Source organism: Pipistrellus hanaki (assembly GCF_964339955.1).
Source record: "Pipistrellus hanaki genome assembly, chromosome: 4".
Classification (NCBI taxonomy): domain Eukaryota; kingdom Metazoa; phylum Chordata; class Mammalia; order Chiroptera; family Vespertilionidae; genus Pipistrellus; species Pipistrellus hanaki.
The window spans coordinates 10366283-10391650 of record NC_140506.1 but is presented as its reverse complement, the minus strand read 5'-3'; the positions used below and the strand labels follow the sequence as shown (position 1 = coordinate 10391650).

At 42.6% G+C, this 25368-nt stretch overlaps 1 protein-coding gene across 4 annotated transcripts in view; it reads left to right on the top strand.

Annotated features, from left to right (window-relative positions):
• Window positions 1–25368, top strand: part of SEMA5A (semaphorin 5A) — a 371086-nt gene that overhangs the window by 21506 nt on the left and 324212 nt on the right. Inside the window, exon 1 of one of the 4 annotated variants that reach the window (XM_084881923.1) lies at window positions 16868–16889. The exons of the other annotated variants lie outside the window; for them this stretch is intronic. The gene's annotated coding sequence lies outside the window, so the exon portion shown is untranslated. Of the gene's footprint in view, window positions 1–16867; window positions 16890–25368 lie in introns of those variants that run through there. 4 annotated transcript variants of the gene reach the window in all.

The window sequence follows — 25368 nt, the reverse complement described above, 5'->3', positions numbered from 1 at the left end:
GTATAAACACACACATTTCTATTTATCTACTGGTTTATGTACATACATCCCACATGGCTTTCTAGCTTAATCCTAAACTTGAATGTTGCCTCTGGTTTTTAGTATGCATTTGGGTAACTGATGAGAATGGAAAGGAGGAGACTTTCCCAGCTCAGGGGACTCCCCTCCTCTTGGGAGCATGGCTGTCTCCTGGGAAAGCCTTTGGTAGCAAGGATGTTCCAGCTCAATGTGCAATACCAGCTTTTCAGCTGGTCCTATTTTGGATGAAGTGTGTGGCTTACTAATGAGGAAGATATGCTCATTTTGATAATAATCCCCAAATAGGTTTCCGATAGTCTGAAACTTCCCCTAGTTCTTTAAACTATAATTACTGCAATAATTGCAGTAATTAATTAACCTCTATGATGTGACCCTACAAAGAGCCACATAAATATTCTAAATATAATTTTTGCTCTCGATTCAATTATTTTACATCTATAGAACTTGATTTTCCTAATAAAACAATTTTATTTTACTTTCGTTCCAAACCTCTATTGATTCCTGCTAAACTAAAAAGACAGCATTTCTTAGACTAGAAGTTCTGGTGTTCAGGGAAATTTAGCTTCTCTGAAAGCTGAACTAGACTTTTCTCATTGTAGTTTCACATCACCCTGGGTGGTGGTGGGGGATGTCTCAGCCAAAGCAGTGCCTAGAAGCAGGGGGGCATTTTTTTGGATGTCCCAGTGACTGGGCTGCTGCTGGCATTTGGGATCTGTTGTCATTCCATCAACCCCTGCAGAGTCCTGGTCCCTTCTGGCTCAGAATCTAGCTCTTTCTTAAGTCCCAGCTGAAGTCTGGCTCTCAGGGGACACATTGCCCTGATCTCACCTGTGAAAGCAGCCATTGGCAGTATGCAAAGGAATGGGCATGACTGTGTTTCAATAAAACTTTATTTACACAAGCAAGTCGAGGGTCAGATTTAGTTCCCTGCCTTAAACCATATGAATTAGTTATTGTTGTAGTTCAAACATGGTCAACTGACATTTTTATATGATTTAAGTGATTATATCATATACTTTGTTGTAAATCTCATTACCCTCTGGATGTGTGTCTTATTTCTACCCCAACTGCATCTGAATCTTTTTCTCCCCATTCTCCCTTTTTTTTCTTTGGCTTGATTTTAGCTTCCCATGATGTGTAAGTCAAAACCTTAAATATAAGGGTATCCAATTAATATATATTTATTGTATGACTGAAGTGCACAACACTAAACACAAAATTCCTTCACTGGAAGAAACCTTATAGTTTATTAAATATTCTCTCAGTTGCCATAAAATGTGTTTATGTATGTATATGACTACATTAATAGTGGTTGAGAATTTGCTGAGTCCTTATATTGTGACCAAGGGGATTTTCTTTATAGTTGCGGATGTAAACCTCTGTATTTGTTTCTGAGGGCTGTCGTTGACACACTTAGTGGCTTCACGCAGTAGAGTTTTACTGTTTCTCAGTTCTGGAGGCCGGAGGTCTGAGGTCAAGGTGCTGGCAGCGTTGGTTCCCTCTGGAGGCTCTGAGGGAGAATCTGCCCTGTGTCTCTTCCTAGCTCCCTGTGGTTGTCTGAAGTCCTTCCTGTTCCTTGGCCGGAGACAGGTTCTACCTCAGTCATCATGTGGTGTTCCCACAGTGTGACATTGTGTCTCTAGTTATAAGGACACCAGTCATTGGATTAGGTCCCACACTGCTTATCTTAATTTAACTAAATATATCTGCAAAAAGCTTATTTTCAAATAACATCGCATTGCATTCTAAGGTTCCAGGTGGACATAAATTTGGGGGGAGGGGAGGGAAAGGGAGGGGAACACAATTCTGCTATCCACCAACACACTGCAGCATCTATGCGGGAAGATGCCTGGTGCTGGAGATGTACCTGTGACAACCTGAACAGAAGGCCCCAGGTCTTCAGAGACCTTTCTGTCTCTGGGGATGGTTGTTTGCTTTGGATCTAGAATGGAGAATTCAATTTTTGAGTGCTTAATAAACATTTGGTGATGTTAATTTAACTGTGAGCTTCTTCCAGACCAATTATTGACAAAAGGGAGTTCACCCAGGCGGGGATTATTGTGTGATATTTGATACGTCACTGCTGAAACACTGACTCATGCCACCTTCCCTTTGGTTCCTCTTTTTATTGTTTTGTATATTTGTATGATAACATAGACTCTTACATTGTGTTTGATGGCTTTGATTTCTGAGCTTTTGTGAACAGTTTTATACAATATACAGAGGCTGTGATGACAGTACGATTTGAAAATAATGCTATGATGTTTCTCACTTTATAATATTTATAGTGCCTGTATTTTTATGGGATTTATAAGCATAATTAAGTTTGTCATTTTAGAAATTGAAACCACCTTTTAAGAGAGATGACAGTACAGGAACTTAGATCTCTAACATAAGGAGAAGGCTCTGGAAAAGGGCACAGCATTCAAATATCTGAAATAGGGGTCCACAGCCACTGATTTTACTCTGTTTTACTCAGATCATTTTTTATGGGGGGGGCGGGGGGCTCAGTCTGATGATTAACATAGTTCTCTCATGTAGGTTTCATTTTTCTCTGGATTGGAAGAGCTAATTCCCATTTTATCTAAATAAAGAAAACACTTCTTTAGCTTACAATAGATTTTAAACTCTTCTATTAGCTGTGTCAATCACTTACTAATTGCTTTATCTTATAAAATTGCTTATATCTTTATCTGTCTTAAGCTCAAAATATGAGTTTGGAAAAGAAAAAAAAAATTACCTCTGTGAAACCATTTAAGTAAGAGCAGCTGCGTCTGTCCTCGCTGCATGAAAGGCTGTGGGAATTCGGTTTCAGTTGAAGACCAATTCGATCAAGAACTTTGAAGAAATTCCACAACTAAAACATAAAAGGGAGAAGCTGGATTGTATTAGGGCCGCTGTCGGAGGCTACACTCAGGAGATTTTTCACTTTGCTATTAATTCCACAGTTATCAAGAACCTCCAAGGCTTGGTGTAACTTTCCAGTTAAAACTAGTTCGTTTTGGAAGTCCAGGAATCAGACCCTTCAGGAGAGTGAGACATCCTTGGAGACTCACCTCCCATTGTTTGCACATGGCCCACGGCTTTTTCCTCATTCTCTCTCTCATGCATGTAGCCTGGCTGCTCCAGAGGTATGATGCCGTATATTACATTAGCCTGATCATGCTTTTCTTCTTAGAGGTTATCAGCATTCTTCGTAGAATAATCCGTGGGTGTAGGGATTTGGTGCTGAGCTGGGAAGGTGCCCAAGGAAGAAGTGAGGTCAGCTGAGAAGGTTCAGTCTGTGTAGAAGGAGCAGTCTACACAGAGGAAGAAGGACGGGTCCCGGGACAGGTGTGGCAGCAGCCCTGCCTGAGCATCTCATATCTGTGACCCTATTTAGATATCAAAGGGTTTTCTCATCCGCGGCCACCTCCCTGGAAAATGCCAGGCCTTTTCCCTGGAGATAGTGACAAGCAGAGACACACCAGTGACCATGGACACACACAGTTAGTCCATTCCCTCAGAAGCCAGCAAAGGGAAGGAAGTACTTGAATGGAAAAGCACTTTCCATAAATAAAGACTTGAAGGACCGTTTAAAGGAAGGGAGGTTTTCTTGTCATTTATGCCCCAGAGGAAAGAAGTGGGGGGACTTCATAATTTTAGAGTCATAGAGGAATGGAATGGGCTAGCTTTGGGGCTTCCAATAGATCTGATAAACTACTTAAGCAGGATTATGCTGAATAATTAATTATTATTACTAGTACGTTGTCACATATTCTTCATTATTTTTTGTTTTAGTTTGCATTCCAGGGTCATCATTATCTGGACAGAGGAGCATTTCATACTTTTAACAAAATCAACTTAAAAAAAATTTTTTAGGATAGTTTAGATTTATGGAAACGTTGCCAAGACAGTACAGAGAGTTTCCATATATCATGTGTCCAGATGACCAGTTAACATCTTATCTTAGTGTGGTACGTGGGTCACAACGAGAAAACAACACTAATGCATCATCATTAACTACAGTCTGTACTTTGTTTGGACTTCCTCAGCATTTCCCTCATGTCCTGTCTCTGTTCTGGGACTCCATCCAGAATCCCACATTCCATGTAGTTGTCATGTCCCCTTAGGTTAATCATAACTGTGACAGTTTCCCAGGCTTTCACCTCCGATGACCTTGGGAGGTTTGACAAGTATGGGTGAGGTGTTTAGAATGTCCTCAGTTTGAGTGTGTCTGGTGTTCTCGTGCTGGTTTTCAGGGGGAAGACCAAAGAGATAGTGCTATTATCACATTGTATCAAGGGCACGTGCCATCAACAGGACTCATCACCTGTGATGTTGACCTTGACCACCTGCCTGAGATAGTATAAGATATGCAATAACATACCAATCCAGTGTCTAGACGAGTCCAAGGCCCTACGTGAGGCCTACCATGTGCTTCCCCTTCCCACTCACTGCCCACCCCCCTCTGGCTTCTCCATCGCTCAGAACTTGTCCCACCCCCTGCTGCTAGGTTTTGTCTGGCCCTGTCCTGCACCATGGGCACCCTGTGTATGTTTATTTGTCTGTTTGGGTGATGTCTCCTCCCTAGAGGGCAGGCTGCAGGAGGTCAGAGAGCCTGCTTTGTTCACTGTATGCTGAGTCCCTACAACAGTGCCTGGCACATAGTAGGTGCTCAAAAAATACTGAATGAACAAATGAATGAGTGAATGATTTGTAGGAGGAAGGCCACAGCATTCAGACCACGGTCCTCTCTGTACCGCAAGTTCCAATCTGGAGTGAATAAAGACAGATGCTTGGCCACGGTGATTAACCACATAGTAGTACCATTTATGGAATCCATATGTTTGGCTTTTTTCTGCCAACCTTTCTCACAAACATATTCTGAGGATGGTGGGGTTCAGGGACACTCCTTTATTCTAGCGCTTTGTTTCTAAGGGTCTAAACTTTTGGTCGCTGTGTTGAGAGAGTATTTGCAGAGGCACTTTGTCTATTATTATTAAAATGGGTTTCAGTCAGGGAAATGCGTCAGAATTAATCAGAAGTGTGCCGCAACAACAAAGGAAGGGTGATGTAATCGATGTGATAGATGATGTATTAGATAGTAATGATGATGGCACAGGATGTACTGAAACACAAGAGAGTTACAGACCTCAGCAATCCGCCTGTGCTGATCCTGGCGAGGTCCTAGGCTTCTCAGCCCTGGGGTCTGTGCACTTAATTGTTAGGAGTTGGTAGTGAGAGCTGGTCATTCTGCTTTGCTAGTTCTCGGCTTCAGGACATGCATGGGGACTGGGAACATAGCTAAGGAATTTTCCTTCTATGAAGACATAGGGTGCTCAGTGGCAAACCCCTAAAAGGCTTCTTTCAGCATTAATTATGTGGTTGGAGCAAATACATGAGCAAATTAGAGCATTAGCACAGCTCACAATGACGCTGGGACGGGTACAGCAGCGGGTTTTTGCATTATGGAGATGGAAGGCTTTTTCTCTCTTCGGAAACACGGAATCGAACAGTGGAACGTTCAGGGCCTTGTCCTCGCTGAAGCCACATAATAAAACAGTATTGGACTTAACGCTCTTTTTCTTTCTCTAGTTAATCCATCAACAATGTATTATGCACACCGTGGAATGCAAACATTTACTTTTGAAAATGTTTTAGAATTCCTTTTAGATTTTAGTTGAAAGTGGGACACTCTAAAAAAAAGTCACAACCTGGGGGTCTCTGCAAACAGTGTCGGCTTTTGTGTGCACAGGGGCTCCGCCCGTGCTTAAGGACAGGTATCTTAAAGGGAAAGAAGGAAAAACCAAACACGGACACACAAAACAAGGTAAACACTCATATTAATTTGCTAGGAAGAATAGAGCTCAAAATTGTATTTATGACTTTCTAATATGCCAGAGTGATTAATGGGACCCTAAGAGTGGTAATTCAAGAAGGATGCGCCCCCAAAGGAGCCTTCATTTTTCAAGCTCAAAAAAATTTTCTGTTTTGGTGTGGGAATAAAAATAAAAAAAATAGGTGAACGATAAACATGTCATTCCGGGCTATAAAAGTATCCTTGAGACTCATGTAAAAATTTCCTGTTTACTCCCTTCTGTTGTGATTCAGTATCTTCTCTCCTTTTTTAATAGAGCGGTCATTTTCTCCTCTGGGTATCCATTAAGCACCAGGCAGTGCTCAAGCTGGTCTGAACAGGGAGTAAGTGATTTCTGATCTGAAAGTGAGGGAGAGCGCATCACACTGATTATTAATAGGAAGACCTGCAGCAACACGGGGGAGTGGCCGTGGCAGCAGAGCTGGATACTCGCCTCTAGGCAGTGGGTAGGCATCAGTAGTTCAAGTTTTCTCCCTTTATTTTGTCCCTGTAAGTAATGTATAAGGTTAGCCTGGCCAGTGTGGCTCAGTGGTTGAGTATTGACACATGAACCAAGAGATCTACATGCCAGGATTGCTGGTGTGCAGGGGGCAACTGATTGATGATGTTTCTCTTTCATCGATGTTTCTATCTCTCCCTCTCCCTCTTTTCTTTCTAAAAAATCAATAAGCACTTAAAAAAAATAATGTGTAGGTTTAGATGTCTTACATCAGAAACTTAGAGAGGCTACCAGTGTAGCAAATGTACAATAGGCAGTATCCTTGATCATTCATCTTTTTTAGGTGAGCATTAGATACTGTAGAAGTACTTAAATGAATTTCTTGAGCCTTGAAAATTGGGGAGATGCCACCTAACTGAATTTTAGGAGTTAATTCACCTCCCAGAGAATAAGCCTTTCTCTTAAGGAATTAGCTGATGCAAGAAAGGGCCCATCTTATCTTCAGACTACAAGAAGATCTATATTTAAAATGTCACCTAAGTAACCCAATTGTACAAACATGCAATTTAACACTTCCACAGTAAATAAACAATCCCTCATGGAGCCTGTGTAGGAAGTGTGTGTGATTATCTTCTGCAAATTCACCTACTCCTGGGAAACATTTCAGTGGATTTGCCTATAATTATTATTACTTTTTTTGTGTGTGAGTAAAACAGAGTTGCTCTGCCCTTTGTAAATGGCAAGTCACTTTTGAAGTTTTTGTCTGGTTGCCATAGTTACTTGTTTTATTTCTTTTCCATGCGATGATGCAAATATTGTTTCTCCTGACCTTTCTCACCTGTTGCTACCACAAACCATGACCAGAAGGGAGAAAACTCTGTGTTGTTTGCTTTTGCTTTTTTTGTGTTCTAAGGATGCAAATTAGAGTTGCTATGGTTACAGGAATCCAGATTGGAGGGAATCAGCTCTTGGTAAGGTACAGCTATGAGGTTCTTTTGTGACATTTTCTTCATTAGGGAAATTTTTGGTAAACTTTAATGATGCACAAAAATTCACCATTTCACAGATTAATTACATCGAGACCCTTTCTGTTAGCCAAGGAATTCCAGCCATCGCTAGCTTCATTAATGACAGAAATGATAGTCCATAGTTTGAAAAAGTTAACTGCAAGCGATGACTTTTTTGTCTTGATTGCACTTGGATGTTCATATTGTTGCTTCTCCTATCCAATAGTACAGCCAGAGCGTCTGGGGTTCTGTAGAACCCCAGATCCTGAGCCAGTGGTTCCGGGGTGGGCCCGAGATTCTGCATTTCTAGCATGCCCCCTGAGGACCGGTGGCCCTGGCTTTGGGGCTCCACTTGGAGTGGTGGGGGTTGTGCTACACAAAGCTGCTCCTCCCGCATGGACATTTAGTGTACAGGCGAGGCAGAATCTAAACAGATTCTCACTGTTCTGTATTTCAAAATACCAGCAGGCTTTACAGAATTTGTTTTCCATTGGTGTTCAGTGCTTTGAGTGGTGGCAACAGTGATGGGCTTTCCTCCCCAACTCACAAAGGTTTGGGATTTTTTTGTGTGTGTGGGAAGAATACACTGTACTTTTTTGGGACCATTAGTGCCATGGGTGTTCTGTGTTAATGTGGCATACACTTGTGAATATGTGTATATGCGAGTGTCTATTTGTATGCATGTGTGTGGTGTCTGTATGTGAGTGAATGTACACATGTGTATATGTGGTGTATGTGTGCTCTCACCTCCTTAAAGGCAGGGCTGAAGTCACATCCAGCCTTGCACCCTCAGCCTTGCATTGCATGCTGCATTACACAGAGCAGGTGTTCGGTAGATCTGTTCACTTAATTGCATTGACTGCGTGAGTACTAGCTTTGCTGGATCGAAAAGAGATTGCCTTCATGTTGAATTGACAGATTCAAGTTACCATGATTAAGAAAGGAGCAGAGGAATTACTAAGTGAACAGAATTCCCATCACCGGTTCCTCTGCGAGGCACCACCCGACTGCCTCTCACGGAACAGTGAGGTTCACCACGAGCCTCTGCGCCGGGAACACAGCTGGATTTTTAGTGCACACTTCTTTTTGGAGATAAGAAATGAAAATCCTATGATTAATGTATTTTCAGATTTTCATACTGCCATTAAAATATTTTCTTCTGCTCTCTGTCTTATCGGTTGCTGCCTAGGGGTCAGCTCTGAAAAGTAGCTCCCATTGCTGGGTTCTCATCGGTTAGCCGCCCTGCACTGTGGCCTGGCCGGGGGGATAAGACATATCTGTGTTTCATTAGAGCTGAAGGCGTCTCTGTTTGTGGTTCTTAGATGATCCAGGAGTAATTGGCAAAATTGCACGTTCTCCCAAGTCTTTGCTCAGCTCCATATTGCTGTAACCATATTGAGCATGTGTTTTTCACACCTATTTCCAGGATCTCAATGACGGTTTCCATATATTCTTACTGTCACACAAGCTGTCGTATATCAGCTTTCTATGAAGTTTCTGTCCAATTTTTTTCTTTTGCGTGATGGACCAGTGGCTTTTGGAAATTATGTCCCTGCAAATATGATGCACAGTGCACGTGTCTTAACATGCCACGTGGGAACAAGGAGTTTTACATGTCCACCCTTTTGCTGTTGGGCGAAGGAAGGAAGGATTTGCTTGTGGAGTGTGTGGGAGGCCATCCTCTGCCTGGGGCTCTGAGTATACAGTCAGCAGGGACTAGCTCCATGGGAGGAGAAGCGGTATCCATCCCCAGAATGTAGGAAAGCTGTCCTGCTCCAGTGGTGGTTTCCAGGGCAGCTTTCCTCACCTTTGAATTGGAGAAGCTGACTTCAGAGTGACATTAAGTAGGAAATAATGTATTTCCCCCTCATCTGTACCCTAGAATAAGAGGGTTGCATCAGCCGTCTGAAGTTCCACAGGGTGAATTTGCACCCTCACCTTGTTTGCTGTCTACAGCTCATTGTATTGCTATTTAGAGATGAAGATCTCCCATTGCTTTGCCCTTTAGGGATGGAAACCTCAATTTGGCAAGGCTAGAGTTCCCTAATCAACACTAAGACTAGGGGTCTGTAAGTAGTCACACCTGACATTAAAAATATCGTGTTTTTGCCTGCCTGGTGTGGCTCAGTGTTGAGTGTCAACCTATGAACCAGGAGGTCATGGTTTGATTCCTGGTCAAGCACATGACTGGGTTGTGGGCTTGATCCCCAGTAGGAGGCATGCAGGAGACAGCTGGTCAATGAGTCTTTCTCATTATCCATGTTTCTATCTCTCTTTTCTTCTTTGAAATCAATATCTATATCTATATTTATCTATCTATCTATCATCTATCTATCTATCTATCTATCTATCTATCTATAATGTGTTTTCCTGAATAGTATTAAACCATAATTTAAAATTGAATAAGATATTAAATGTTTTTATGATAATTCACATTATTTAACACATAAAGCACCATGTTCAGTCACTGGTTACTGACACAATACTTTCCATCCAGTCTGTCGCTGATGCCACCAGCAAATTGGTAAAATCAGATATCGAGGGCTAAACGGAAAGCAAGACAAAACAGGCTTGGTGCTCATCGTGTTAAAGAACCCTGTTAAAAATGTACATGTCAGTGAATATAATTCAAAAAAGAACATTTTGAAATATTTTTTAAAAATATTTTTTTTTTATTGATTTCAGAGAGGAAGGAAGAGGGAGGGAGAGAAACATCAGTGATGAGAGAAAATCATTGATTAGCTCCTCCTATACGCCCCACACTGGTGAGTGAGCCTGCAAACCCAGTCATGTGCCCTTGACCGGAATCGAACTGGGACCCGTTAGTCCTAAGGCCGATGTGCTATCTATCCACTGAGCCAAACCAGCTAGGGCTGAATTTTTTTTTTTCTTTTTTAAAGCTAAAATTTTGTATTGAGGCATTTATAAATAATTTTGTGTTGTTTTTTTTAAATTGATTTTCAGAGAGAGAAGAGGGAGAGGGAGAGAGAGAGAAACATCAATGTGAGAGTGAAACATCCATCAGCCGCCTCCTGCACACCCCCAACCTGTGATTGAGCCCAAAACACGGGCATGTGCCTTGTGTCCTGACTGGGAATCAAACCAGCAATGGAGCCACACTGAGTGCATGGGGTGATGCCCAGCCAAGCCACACTGGTCAGAGCAAGAGTTTTGTGTTTTTAATCTTGTGTAATGGGGATGAATATACATCTATTTATTTATTTATTTATTTATAATTTTTATACAAACTGATCTGTTACTTAACCAGATCTTTACATACTACTTATATTTTATTCCATTAGTTAAACTTCTAGAATTTATATATATATATATATATATATATATATATATATATATAACCATCATCATCATCATTATCATCAAGAACATTATCTTATTAAATATTAATTAGAGTTACATAAATTATTTGGGATGAGGGGGATTAATTTTCATTTGTAAGCAGCTGTTATATTCTAATAACTGTCCTGTATACTTTACTTATTCAATCTCCATTAGTTGTCCCCGAACCTAATGACAGTTATTTTAAGAGCCTGCAGCCTGTATCGGATTCTGTCCCTGATGCTTCGTTCCAGGAACTGCAGGATAAGATGGGGCCTCTGGGCAGAATGGATGTCTGCCCTCCAGACTGACCTTGTGTTGCAGAGATGGACTGCTTGTTCCAGGAACAACAGCGGGCTATGGCTACAGGACAGCATGTCACCAAGGACAGGCAGAGCCACCTGAGGAGCAGGGAGGGACATTGTGATAACAGAATGAATGCAGACAGAAAGAGGGGATGGAGTGGGAGGACAGAGTTTGTGTGGTGGGCAGAGGCACTCAGACGCTGGGCTGTGGGTGAGGTGTGGGCACAGCTTGTCCATCAGCCTGAGCTGTGGGGAGAGCTGCTCTGGATGCTGGTGTCTTCCTGGCTGTGACCCTCCAGCAGCAGTGAGCTGGGGGCTGAGAGCGGTTCCCACAGACGTGAGTCATGCCAAAGCTGTTGCTTCCACTGGCTGTTGCTAAAATAATTTAGAAGCATACCTGGAAAATTTTATTTCTGCTGACACATTAATTAAAAATATATTAATTAGCTCAGCAATGCCTTGAAAATAGCCAAGTTCGAGTTCAAATGTCTAGTTATTTATTTTGTACCCAGAATATCCCATGATCACAGTTGCTCATCATGTCTTACTATATCGCTCGATCCCTTAACATCATAGGCTGATGTTAAATTAGCACACAATTTTTTAAAAAACATGAAGTATAAAAATTACTAGGACCAATTTCTAGTTGGACTTTGGGTGCTGTTATAAAAATATGACTTGGGAGTGGGAAACTCCCCCCACCCCCCCCAACACACACACATTTTGAGGATCTGACTTGAAACTCCAGCGTCTCTGTCAACAGAATGAAGGAACTGAACTTAAGACATTCCATCTTGTAAATTTTCTCCCAAGGTTTCATAATGCACAGGGTGAAGGTTTAAGTGGAGTGAGGTGGAAGCTAACCAAAGGTTTCTAAAAGCTGATTGCTATGAAGGCGTCTTCGAAAGGATATATTCATTTATGAATATGATTAGGAAACAGTTTGAGGGGTTGATACTGAGAGGTAAGCAGACTGCTGTGTTTGGCAGAAGAGTGGTCCCAAAGGTGCCCCATCATCCTCCCTGGAAGCTGTAAATGTCACCGTGTATGTAAAAGGAGCTCTGCAGATGTGATTAAGCCTCTTGAGATGGGAGATGATCTTGGGCAAGCAGGAAGGTTCTGGATGTAATCATGAGGGTCTTCCCCAAAGTAGGCAGATGAGTATTTGTCCCAGATGGAGACGGGGAGGGAGGTGAAGATGGGGCAGAGAGATTTGAAGATGCTGTACTGTTGTTTGCTGGCCTTAAGGGGGCGGGATGACAGGTACCAAGAGATGCAAGAATGCAGCTCTAGAAGATGGGGAAAGCGAGGAGACAGAGGAAAAACCATTTCAGGTTTCTGACCTCCAGAAATGCAGGGGGTACAGTTGAGCTGTTGTAAACCACATACAAAGAGAGTTAGTTTTGCTGAGGACGGATGATCTTCACAACTTTTCCTTCTCTTCTTCTCCCAGCCCCACCCAAACATGTCCTGGTGGCTAAAGTTTTCTGTAAGACGACTGTGTAGGCTGTGTGTATTTCTGATTTGATTTGATTTCATTTCATTAGCACATCCGAGGAAGAAATATTTTTCTTTGTCAAGAAATTTGCTGGAATCTAGAGGAATAACACCTTAGTGATAGAATTTTCTCTGGATTATTTATATTTTTCCTTTAAGGATAATAAAGTTTTCCAATTTAATATGTTATTAGGAGTGAATCATTAAAGTCCTTACTTTTATTAAAATATACCTTTAACCCATGTGACTGACTTTTTTAATTAAATTTATTGGGTGACATTGATTCATAGGATCATATAGGTCTCTTGTGATGGAAGATTTGTTTTCCTAAAAGATTTTAATGGCACAATTCACATTGACAACATTAAACGTACTTCAATTCTCACTTTGATGAAATAAGGCAGAACATTTTCACTACTTGATTGGCTTCCTTTGCTTCTTTGTTTTCATTAATACGTTCCTCACTTTGGCACAGAACACTATTTGGTTCACAACACTCTAGGAAAAATGCCTAATTACTGAAAAACTTTGACTGAAATTCCGGGAAAACATGCAGGGGAACATATTTGTTCAGTTTAAATTTATTTGACTTTCAAAAACAGATAAAAATAATCTGCAACTAAACCACATTGGTGTTTTCATTGAAAGGATTTGGTTGTGCGTGGAACAGAAAGAGAGGGTGTTGAGGCTGTCTTTAGTTTACAATGCCTTAAAAGGAGAAGCAGAATGCATCTCGGCGCTCCTGCTGGCACTCGACCAGGCTCTCCTTGAGGTCTTTCCAGGATACCGTACACAGCACACAGCGTAGCAGAGCTCAGCATGAACGCTGACTTTTAAATCCACTCCGTGCTCATTGAGATTGCTCAGTTACTATGAACACCTGATTCACACAAAGAGAGAAAAAAGTATCACTGGTTGATGAATCAGAAGACCAGGATCTCTGCTTTTGGAGTCATCACTGCTTACCCACATACTAGTAGCTTTAGACAAGTCCCTTCAGGCACTGAGCCTGCATTTTATTTTATTATTAGTATTTTTTTAATGTCTTGATTGATTTCAGAGAGAGGAAGGGAGAGAGAGAAAGTTGAAAACATCGTTGATGAGAGAGAATCATTGATTGGCTGCCTCCTGCACAGATCTGGGGATCAAGCCTGTAACCTGGGCATACGCCTGGACTGGGAATTTGAACCATGATCTCCTGGTTCGTAGGTTGATGCTCAGCCATTGAGCCACACTGGCCGGGCTGAACCTCCATTTAATTTGCAAACTAGCAATGTGTGCTTTGCTTCCCATTCAGGATTTTTCAGGGCATGAAGATTAGGCCTGTGGAAACATTTAGTAAAATATAATTTTGTATTAAAAGAAATGATTAACTATGAAGGTGTTTTGATCATTGCTGAAGTCAGGAGAAAGGAAAGATTTTGCACATGTGTTTGTGTTTTGGATGGTGTTTAAAAGAATCAGATCTGCTCCCAGCCTGAGAAATAAGTGAGGAGGATCTTGGCTATTTCAGGTCTTCTGGGAGCCATACTTGTGATCTCCTCTAACTGTGGATGCCAGGAACCTGAGGCTAATGGATGCCCCTTTCCTTCATTCATTCCTAAACTGCAAAGGGTGTTTCCAGATTCCTCATCTCCAATCCCGGAACTTTCATTGAGCCAAAGAAAATGGGAAGTCTTAAAAGGAACTTTGTGAAGTGGGAGGAAGGTTTTCGAAGGTAAGGTAGACAGAGGTCCAGAGTATATATCGGGAAGATGGTGGCAATTAGAAAAGGTTTAGAAAAGGTCTCATAGAGGAAGGCCATTGTGTGGACAGCCATGGAAGGCAGAGGACCTGGCTGAGGTGGGTGGTGGGAGATGTTCAGGCAGAAGGAGCTGCATGTAGGAAGGCCAGAGAGTGTGAAAGCTCACTCTCAAAGAACTGGAAAAGTTTATCTAACCAGCAAGTATCCCCACAGTCAGTGCCATATACCCATGGGAATGTTACAAATCCTCCTTTTCTGCAGCGTAGAGAAAACGGGATTGGTGGATATACGATTGGATGCAGGGACACCAATGTAGTAGGCTCCTCAATAGCCCAAGCCTGATATGATGGTGACTTTTATCAGAGAGGTAATGGAGTGAGAGGGACATAGATTCATTTAACAGGAGTCTAGGAGGCTTAATGTACAGGATTTGGTGCCTATTGGATGTGGTAAAAGGAGAGGGCTTTGTGCTGAAGAGGGAGATGACACTCATCGGTGTTTGCTTGATCTTTAGAAGAAAGGTTTTTGCTGTGCTCCAAGGTGAGAAACTGGAGAAGGTGACTAGTTATGCTGGTGGGGTGTTGAGGAATAAATTTAAATCTTTGGGTCTTAAAACTCACCCACTCACAGTGACTCATCTCTCACCAGTTGCTACCGTAGCCTTATAATCATGTTCTAGAAACACTTCCCCACACTGCCTTTCTAATGTTTTCCTTTGGCTAGGAAGAATAGCTTTCCATGGTGGATGTTTCTAGGGTGGAACTTGGGTCCTGCCTGTGATATCCTATGGCAATTACAGGAGTCTGTTGGCTTCCCTTGTAGGCAAACTTGAGTATAGTGGCATAGGCTTAATCGGTGTTGCATCAGATGGGGAAACCAAGCAATAAGGGAAGGTTCAGAAAAAGTCTTATAGAGGGAGGACATCATGTGGACAGGTTTCAGAAAAGGTCTTATAGAAGAAGACCATTATGTGTACATATGTACCTCAGAAGTACATTCTGCAAGAAGGAATAAGCAGAATCTGTACTGTGTCAGAGGCACAAGGAATCTGTACTGTGTCAGAGGCACAAGGAAAAGTTTGATAAGAGAGTCAGTGTATTCCTGAAGAAGGGGAGTGCGGCATGCGTGGAAAACACAAGATGATGGCTTCAGATTCAGTGTTGATGAGAAGTCGTATGGGGCCAGATGGCATCCCCTCTCTCTGAGGAACGAGTTGACATGTAAATCTGCTCCACGTATTCCTGGATGGTTTTAACCTGAAAATGACTCGAAGATAATGGAGGTGGAGACCTGCTCTTTCAGGGTGATGGTGAAAGTTCAATGACTCCCTCATCCAAAGCCTGTGCTCCTTTATTACAGCCATAAATGTAATTAGATCTAATTGAGATGGAATGCATCCACATGATTTACTGAATTTATTTCATTTCTCGTAAAAAATAACACCTATGCTACCTCCCTAATTTCATTCCTTTTCTCACAAGAATAGACATTGGTCTATAAGGAATCGATACCCATTTCGTTATTGGTTGTGGCAAACTTTAAGTCAGATCAGCGTTTACCAAATACTGGGCAATTACTGAATTTTAAAGGTTATCTTGGCACAGGCTCATGCTTCAGAGTAATTACAGAGAAGGGTCCTTGTAAGACACGTAGTGATCTGGGTAGATGTGGGGTTGGGCGCATGGCTTTAGCATGGTAGTGCGCTCACTGCGGTTGAGTGGTTGAGGTCCATTGTGTTTCATGACCTTACGATCAGGGTCTGCTGTCTGGAAGCTCCCTGTTGACTTTGGGTTATAAAGGCATTGCTTTCATGTTTGCTTGCCATTCTGGCAACAGTTAGTGAGGGTCCAACAGAGCCACACAGATCTCCTCCCTTATTCTGTTGCTGTGGAGACCCAGGGCCTTTCCTTCCCCTCGCCCCATGGGGATGCACTTAGTTGTAATTAAGTTTGGCCTCTTCCTTAAATGGGTTTCTTGTCCGCCGTCTTGCCAAAAATTGGACCATATAAGATTGTCTGATGATGGTTATTTACAGTTTTCAAAAAGAGACGTTTTATATTACTGTTGGGTTTAAAATAATAACTCAGGAGTTGAGCATCAGAGCTGTTTAACAGCTTGCTAGAACCTTAATTATGTATTACTATATGTTATAGCACTTCAATGTAGATATGAACAAACGAAGAAGTCAGGTAATTTTAGCAACGTTTGAAGTTAAAACATGTAGCCTGCTAAAAACGTCCAGTTATAGCTAATATAAAATTAAACTTTTGCAGTGAAATTGGAACTTGCCTAATGCTCAGTCTATAAATGATTCTGCATTATCTGGTCCCTTCTATTTCATCTGTCTGTAGCCATCACATCATATAAATTATACTGGTGGGATGTGTTAATTTTCCTATATTTGGAACTTTTCATGAGCTTGAGAACCCCCTTCGTGGTCCAGGGCACCATTTCTCTTAATATCTACTACATGTGGTTTTATTTTAGGCATATTTCATCTGGCTCAGTGCATGGTGAATGTGCAGAATAGCTGCTTGGATGACAGTTAATCTACCAGGATGAATTTCTGATTGCTCACCATGAGGCTGTTCTTCTCATTGATCACGGAAATTATAAACCTGGAAGTCAGAGGCAATGAAGAAAAATCATGCCCCCATCCGTGAGCCTGTACCTTATTTTCTTTGCTGTGGTTAGAAAAGAAATCACTGTCTCAGCTTTAGGAATCTGGCGGTCCCCTCGGGAAACACTGCCGGTCCCCTCGGGAAACACTGCCGGCAGAGGAGTTTGGGTGCCATGTGCCCAGACTCTTCCTCTCGGGGTCCTCAGGTCTCAGGATGGGTTATATGTGTGTGGGCACTGGCCCACTGCCTGCTCTGGCTTTTAAGAAGAGGGTGACTAGCTAACGCTCTATTCAGTGGTGCAGGGGAGGCAAATGGACGAGAGGAAGTTTAAGAGCTTCCACCTTGTAATCAGAAAGGGTTGGGGCAATCTGCAGACCAACCCCATGGGGGAAATGAGGCTGCGTCCATCCAGCAGACTCTTTCCTGTTTCCCTAAAGAGCGAGGCTGTACCTGAGGTCTCAGCTGGCAATTGGTGAAAATAACTGATGAAATAGGGTCGCAATTGAAAAGTTTGATTCATAAGCATCTAACATGATGTATAATAGAATGTTAAAAAATTATACTAAATCTTTTTTCTTTATCTTTTTTCTTTTCACTGCATAAGCCAAGCCCAAATGAGCTCTCTGTTGAAAGCAAGACCCAGGATAGGGGGAGGAACTTGGGTATTGCATTTTTAGTCCCCCCAGGTGAAACTGCTTAATAATTATTATAGTAATGGATGTTTTCAGCACCCTCCCCCTCCCAAGTTATAATTGTTCTGCCCCCATAGAAGATAAATAAGGAAGCTAAATTAGACTTTTAATTCATCAGCATTCTGGACTTCGTTGAGATTTTTGGTCAGAAGAAATTACTCGCTGATGACTTTTTATTTCCATGGAAAATGAAGTTATAGGAATGCTGAAGGTGAATGGACATCAATCTGGTGCAGCAGGCATAACAGAGTATGAAAACATAATACTATCATTATTTGGATACATAACGTATTCAGAGCCCAGGTTGAAAGGATTAAGAAAATATCTTCTCTAGAGGAAAACTTTATAACGTTGGCTGAACAGTTTCGTGTTTCCCGTTGGGAAAATATGCAGGAAATCACAGAATGTCCCAAACCTGTTGATCCCTGATACTTCCCTTTCCATCCTTGCTTCTCTTTCCTTCTCCTCCCCTCACTCTGCCCCCAGTTGGAACCATTTGGGAAGACTATTTCATTATGTTGTGGCCTCTACTTTCTCAGGCAGCAGCTCCCTGAGGGATTTCAAAGACATAACTTGTTCCTCTACTTGAAGCTGAGGACTGCCGTGCCAGGCCTCCTGCCAGGACCGGCTCTCTGGTTTCCCTGGGCCCGTGCCAGGTGACAAGCTCAGCACGTGTTTCCTTGCGCAGAAGTGGCCGGCTCACACTGGAGGAATCCCGTGGAAACTCTGTAAGCCCAAGATGCAGGATGTTTAGAGATACTCATGGCTGGCAGGGAGTCCAGGCAAGCTCTCTGCTATTTCTGGAATGAGGTTTGCTGGGACACTGTTGTCCCCTCAGGCTTGCCATGGTATGGGTGTCTCAGGTACTTCAAATCACATGTCCTCAGGAACATGGCTGTCAGAGGCAGGCATGCTTACCTTGGGCCAGATGGTGCCTCTAGAATGCACATGTATTTCTGGGTACTGAGTCCTCAAATAATAGCACATGTTGGTCCATGTTGCAGATAGATGGCCACTTCTGCTTTCATTTAAATTCCAGCTATGCCCAGACAGTGTTTCTTTCCTTCATCTTCACTGCTGCTGAGCAGTGAGCTTTACCTAGAGGAAACGTGGTTTGTGTTGAGCACAGGGTTTGTTTCTTTTCCCCATTTAACTCAGACCCTTCAGATGCTTCCACTATATTGTCATTTTTATTTAAAAAAATGCTATTTAGGGACAAAGTGGGAGTTTACTCAGATATGCATGATTAGATATTTGACTATTTTGGTGTCTGAGGTACGTTTGATCATTTTAAGTATTGTCCCAATGCTGTGGCAAAAATGTAGACACCTGCATTTCATCTTACGTTTAGTAATTACAGTGGAACAGCGTAGACATTAGACAGGTTGCATTTTCTATAAGGGAATTCACAGAAAGTTTTAAGCTTCCCATTTTGTTACAATTTGGACAATGGTTGGCTGCACGCACCTGAAAACTCAATGTATGGCAGGTTAGCCAGCTAAGTAAGACCCGTGTTTTTGTTTTGTAGCAAGCTGTATGTTCAGAGCTGGTGGGATGCGGTGGGGGTGACCTTTGGGACTCGGGTTCCTTTCCTCTTTCCCTCAGCCATTCTTGGTGTGTGGCTTTGTCTGCATGCACTCAGGGGGCGCAAGAAGGCTGCTCCATGCCAGCAGACAGCCTGCATCCTGCAGGAAGAGGGGAAGGGCAGCCCTTGCCAGCCAGTTCTCCTCTTGGAGAGCTTCCCAGTGCCTGCTGCTCACCTCCCGCTGGCCTGAAACCATCAAGGGTTACCCTGTTGGCAAGGGAGAAGGTGATGAACATGGGGAATGAGGACAGAGATGGAAACATGGAGGGGAGATGGGTAGATGGCTGCCCTGAGTCCAGTGGAGAGGGACAATGATTGGGTGGGGAGAGGGAGAGAAAGGACATTGAATAGACAACTCCCGTGCCTGCTCCACGTTTCTGAACAATTCCCATCACCGACTTAGCTTTTGGATACTTCTTGTACCTACTTAATTTTGTCTATTCTGCCCTTAGAAAAGCACCTAGAAGAATGTGTGGCTATATTTATACATGTATATGAAATAGAGTGTTTTATACAAACATACACGTGTGGAATAACAATGCATTAGTCAGTGATGGACCACATATATGAAGGTGGTCCCACAAAATTATAATGGGGTTGAACGATTGCTGTCACCGAATGATCTTGTAGCCCTTGTAACAGCATAGCACCTTACTCACGTGTTTTGCCGTGATGCTGGTGTCAACACCTGTGCTGCCAATCCTACAAAAACATAGCACATAAATGACTACGCTACTGGTTTATGTATGTACTGCACTGTGCTGTTTGCCGTTATTTTAGAGTGTACTCTTCTTATGAAATACAAGTCTGCTGTGGAACAGTCTGCTGGGTTACACCGGTAGCAGCCCCACACATCTGTTTACCTTATCTCCCTGTTGCATTGTTTTCTCTTGTACTTGGTTTCATCTCATGTTGTTTGTATAGTAATATACAGTACTGGCTTGTAGCATGGGAGTAATAGGATATACCAGTGGTAGGCAAACTGCAACTCATGAGCCACATGCAGCTCTGTGGCCCCTTGAATGTGGCTCTTCCACACAATACCACTGCCTGGGCGAGTTTATTTTGAAGAAGTGGCGTTAGAAGAAGTGTAAGTTTAAAAAATGTGGCTCTCAAAAGAAATTTCAATCGTTGTACTGTTGATATTTGGCTCAGTTGACTAACGAGTTTGCCGACCACTGGGATATACCATATAGGCTAGGTGTGTAGGCTAGACCACCTACTTTGTATAAATGCAAAGTAGAAATCTATGATGTTGACACAATGACATCGCCTAGCTGTGTATTCCTCAGAATTTATCCCCATTGTGAAGTGGCACGTGACTGTATTTTGATGTTTGTCTTTAGAGTAAAATATAACTTATTGGCAATTTAGGTTCTCTTCTCTTCTCTTAGCCCCCTACACTTTTAAATGTAATATTTATGGATTTTATTTTTCTATGTTTTAGTGAAATTTTAATAACAGGCTGGGGACTAAATTGTGTTAGTAACTATTTCAACAAAGCTATATATACGAAACTGCGAATGTGTTTTGTGAATTAAGCAAATTGAAGAAACACTGTCTTATTTAGAATGTTGTTAATTTTCCCCCATAGTCTTTGTATAAGTTGTTATGAGGATCAAGAAAATCAATGTAAGAAAAGTTAACCTCGCACAATGGCTGTTAAACTTAGTTTTTTCTTCTTCTTTTTTTTCTTCATAAAGGCAGGGGTACTTAGTTCTTTCACTGGGTGAATTTAGTTTGATCTCTAATTAACAGTGCCACCTCTGAAGATATTGATAAAAAGATCCTTATGGAGTAAAGGCCCAGTGTATAGTAAGCGATGTGTTGGCAAGCGCCAAAAAGGCAGGGAGAGACTCAAGAGGGAGCAAGTGGGTTGGAACACCATCAAACATTTTCGTCTTTTGAAACAAACAGTGTGGACCGGGCTGGCCAGGCACACACTGCCACCTGATGTTCTGTGGGTAGGGGTGCCAGAGTTAGTCAGTATTTTAGTCTAAGTATATCCTAAATGTTGTGTGGGAATGATTATCATAAGAAGGTTTCCCTTGGTATTTGAGATGCAAATTTAAGTAGGCATCCTGGATTTTCTCTGGTGCCTTCTCTTCACGGCCCCTCAGGGTGGACCACTGGGCTCCATCACCCTGGATCACTGGGTGCATCCCCGGGTGAAGGGATGGCCTCTGGATCCGTCGGGAGAAAATGAGAGGTTTTGGTTGTTTAGCGAGGCACGCTTTGATTGAAAATGCACACACCGAGAGCTAGCATGATTCAAACCTTTGGAAAGTTTGGTGTTTTGCCAGACAGCTTTCCACATGTGCCTTGTGAGCTGGTTTTGTGTCCTTTGGAAAGAAGATCGCTTCGGAGGCCTCCTGGGGAAGATGTCTGTCCCACCTTCACCATCAATATGTGGCGGGTATACAGATGATGGAGTCGGAACCGTGTGTTGCATTTAATGATAATGCATTATAATCACCCCAAATGGGTTGAGGATGAATCAAAACTTTATAAACTGGTGCTAAATTGACTTAGTGATTTGCATCTGGCTCTGTGTGGCCAGCCTGTTGACAATAACTTACTGGAAAAAAATGGCTTAGCAATTTCTGCTTAATTGCATGTGCTGTTCTGTAGGGTGATGTGGAAGATATTAAAATATGAGTAACAGATGGATGCTTGCTAATGGAGCTTCACATCCCATATATTTTCTCATTGTTTTCTATTTATTTATGTCTCTATTTCTGTAAAATAAAACTTTTGCAAGATAGCACTAACTTTGGTGGCCTTTTTCCGCTCAGTTTTCCTACACTTTATCTCAGTTTTTTTTTCTGTCACCTTGCTGTGGGTCAGAAGAATCCCTGCTTGGGAATCCATGTGGAGTTAGGTTTTTGTTACTAGAGGATGCAAGTTCCTGATACATAACAAGGTTGAAACCCTTTGAAGGTGATGTGTATTCATGTATTGGTGGTGGTTCTGTTACCTCTCTGGTATGGCTGTAATTTACTTATCCTTATTTAAAATAACAGAAAAATGAGATACTAAAGAATCGAAGTGTCTATTTCTGGACCCCTAGAAAAGATGTCAGATGTTAAACTTGATGCGCTTACATTAGCTTGTTGGTAGAGGCTACTGTGTGTAGGACATTGGCTGATATTCAGAGGTATAGAAGGTGTTTGTCTTTTTTCAAATAGCTTGCAGTTTAATGCGGGAAGGAGAGAACGTAAATCCATATAATTCAACCAATGGCACAGTCTTCATATTTCACAGGAGGCACAGCTTCCGGGTGCCATTACTAACAGTGCAGTTCCTGCGATTTGGCAGTGTGTTCATTACCAAATACACTCAGCATTTTTATCCGTTCCTTGCCTTTATTTTGGACTTGATGACTTTTAATATGGGAAAGTTCACTCAAGTGGGGATAGAAAGAGAATAAAGAAATGACACTACACTATTTGACGTTTTCTCTTATACATACTTTTTTTCAAAGTACCCCATAAGAGTTTGTGAAGTTTTAAGACTAGTAATGCTTTGATTCCTGTAAAAGGTCTCCTTGAGGCTGGGTGTGGGGTGAGGACAGTCAACCATATTTATGACGAATTACTCCAGCCTCCTCTCCTCCACCAGGTGGCACCACCAAAGCACGAGCATCCTTCTGGTCCAAGGGAGTGACTGGGACCTTCCTGGAGTGGAGTCACCCCCTCTTGTGTTGGCTCATTTGGTTGGAACATAGTCATCATTGCGGCGGCATGCGTGCTTTTTCACTGCGTTCCCCTTAGCTTGTGTTAATTAATATGTCTGTTTGCTAGAGTGAGTTCTGTAATTGTTAATCATATACAAAACACAGATACACAGTATAAATACAAAACAAAAACACATGCTCACCCTGCTAAACCCAACCCATCCCAAACCCTAGTAAACATTGCCTTTTATGTCCATGGTTTGAGTTATAACGGCCCCTGGCTTGACATGTTTAACCAAGTCAGCGTTGGTTGTTGCAGCACTTGGGTGACATACCCATGGGACCCAAGCAGCTGCAGAGAAGTGGTGCTGATGATTTTGTGGTCTGAGGTGCATCTCCAGTTTCACAGTGTTTCTCTCTGCTGCCATCTTGAGGGCTGGGAAAGAGACCTGTGGGCCCCATAGTGGCTGTGCCTCAGTGGCAAAGCACCTTCCAGGTGAGACTCCACACAGTGTTCTAAGAGTACCCAAGAATAGCTGCAATGCTGTCTTTGTAAATTGTCATAAGCTTCAGAAATTTGAATGAAGGTTTCCAAAATTATTTCTGAACTAAACATATGTCACAGTTTGGCATAATTTTATCAAAATAGCTGGGTGGGTAGTGAATGCAAGTCATTTCCTTCCTTCTTGGTGGCATTGTTACGTTTTAGACTCTTGGTTTTTATTTATGATAATGATGCTCTGAAATTATTGTGACAATTATGTTGTTATTCCAGAAACTCTCTTTTGTACTGTAGATAACAGATGCATCCTTGTGTGTTGGCCCAGAATCTGTGCTCTGTGGGCAATGATTGCACCCAATTTCAGGAAATGGTTTCTCACTTCTAGACAAATGGATAAGATATTTCATCAGGGTTAATTGCGTATGAAGCCTTGTAAGATGTGCCGGTTGATAGCAGGGAATTTAAGAACACTTAATTCTATTTTGGAACATCTACCATCTGCCAGGTTGTGGAGAGAAATAAGAGTACAGAAACCAAGGCCAAGGGCAGGTACAGGAGCACCTTTTTACCCGGTGGGCTTTTGCTCCCATCCTAATTTAACCTCCACTCTCCATTCCCCGTACCCTCCACTTCCTCTCCTTCTACTCAGAGCCCCTAACCAAAGCAAAGACAAATATTTGTTTCTTGATCAGGATCCCGATCCCAATCCAGGCAAAGCTTCCTTTCCCTCCATTTCCCTGCAAACCTCTGCCTGATTTTTGATCAGACCCCTTCATTCGAGAGGCAAGGCCAGGCTAGGGAAAAAGATAAACCAGCCCTCCTACAGGAAGCAAAGATGGAACCCGGAGAAGGTCAAGCCAGCAGCTCCCAAGCCCAGGACTTCTCTGGTTCAGGGTCTGACACTGGCTTCTTAGGGACCTGAGTTCAGGCAGGCTGCTGCTCTGGGTCCCGAGACAGGGAGGGACAGGGGACCCTGCCCACTCAGAGCTGGTGGCCTGCATACCTCCTTCCCCATCTCCTTACCTCTCTGACCTGAAGACAAAGAAGCACTTTCTAGAGCACAGGGACATACCTGTTTGAACACCTCTGAGCTGGAGCATCCCCGCAGACTAGAAGGGTGGCTGGGAGAGCCCAAGAGAGGGTCTGCAGCCTCCCTCCCGCCCCTGTGGCCAGTCTCTGTCTTTACAGAGTGAGGCGTCAGGGCCCAGGGGTCCGGACAGCCCATGGCACATATAAGGCGATCATGAATCTCTGATAATGGTAGGAGAGTAAAAAATAGTTCTCCTGCTAACCTCCACGTAGAGTCTTTTAATAACAATTGAAAAATGTTTTTAGGCAATGGAAACATATTAAAGGCACAAGTAATTTTTAGTTACTCAATAATTTAAAAATCAACTGTTACCTTTCAGTTGGAGAGTAAAGGGGCAATTCAATGAACGTTACTGGCTACTTATTTGGAGTTTAAATGACTGACCATGACTGACAGGGGGACTGCCACAGGGGTATAGGCCCCCGGCCTCCATGCAGCTAACTTGAGATATTGTCTTTGTATCCACGGCTGTACCCAGCTTTGCACACATCGGATCCCCACCACTGAACATATAATTTCACAACTTGGAATATAATGGCGTGCATCCACCTGTGAGCGCTAGCCAAGAGTCCAACCAAAGGCCACCACACAGTGAGGGAAGAGGGACTAATGTCAGAAACTTGCAGCTTCAGTGAGAAATGAATGAAGGCCCAACAGCCCAATGGTTAAGAGCAGCTGCTTTGCAGAGAGAGGCTCACGGCTGGATCACCGCTCATCACTTTCTTCGTTTATGACCTTGAACAAAGTACAGACTTCTGCCTCATATTCCTCTCCCGCAAAGTGAGGACAATAATAGCACTTTCTTATGGGGCTGTTTCAAAGATGAACTACCGCCATCTGTGGCGTGCTTAGATGCCTGGGGTCTTGAAGGGCTGGCTAAATGTTAGCACACACCGTCTTCAGACATTTATTACCGGAGTTCTATGACCCCCAACCTCAATCCTCAGTTAGTGTGAGGTTTACCCAATTATT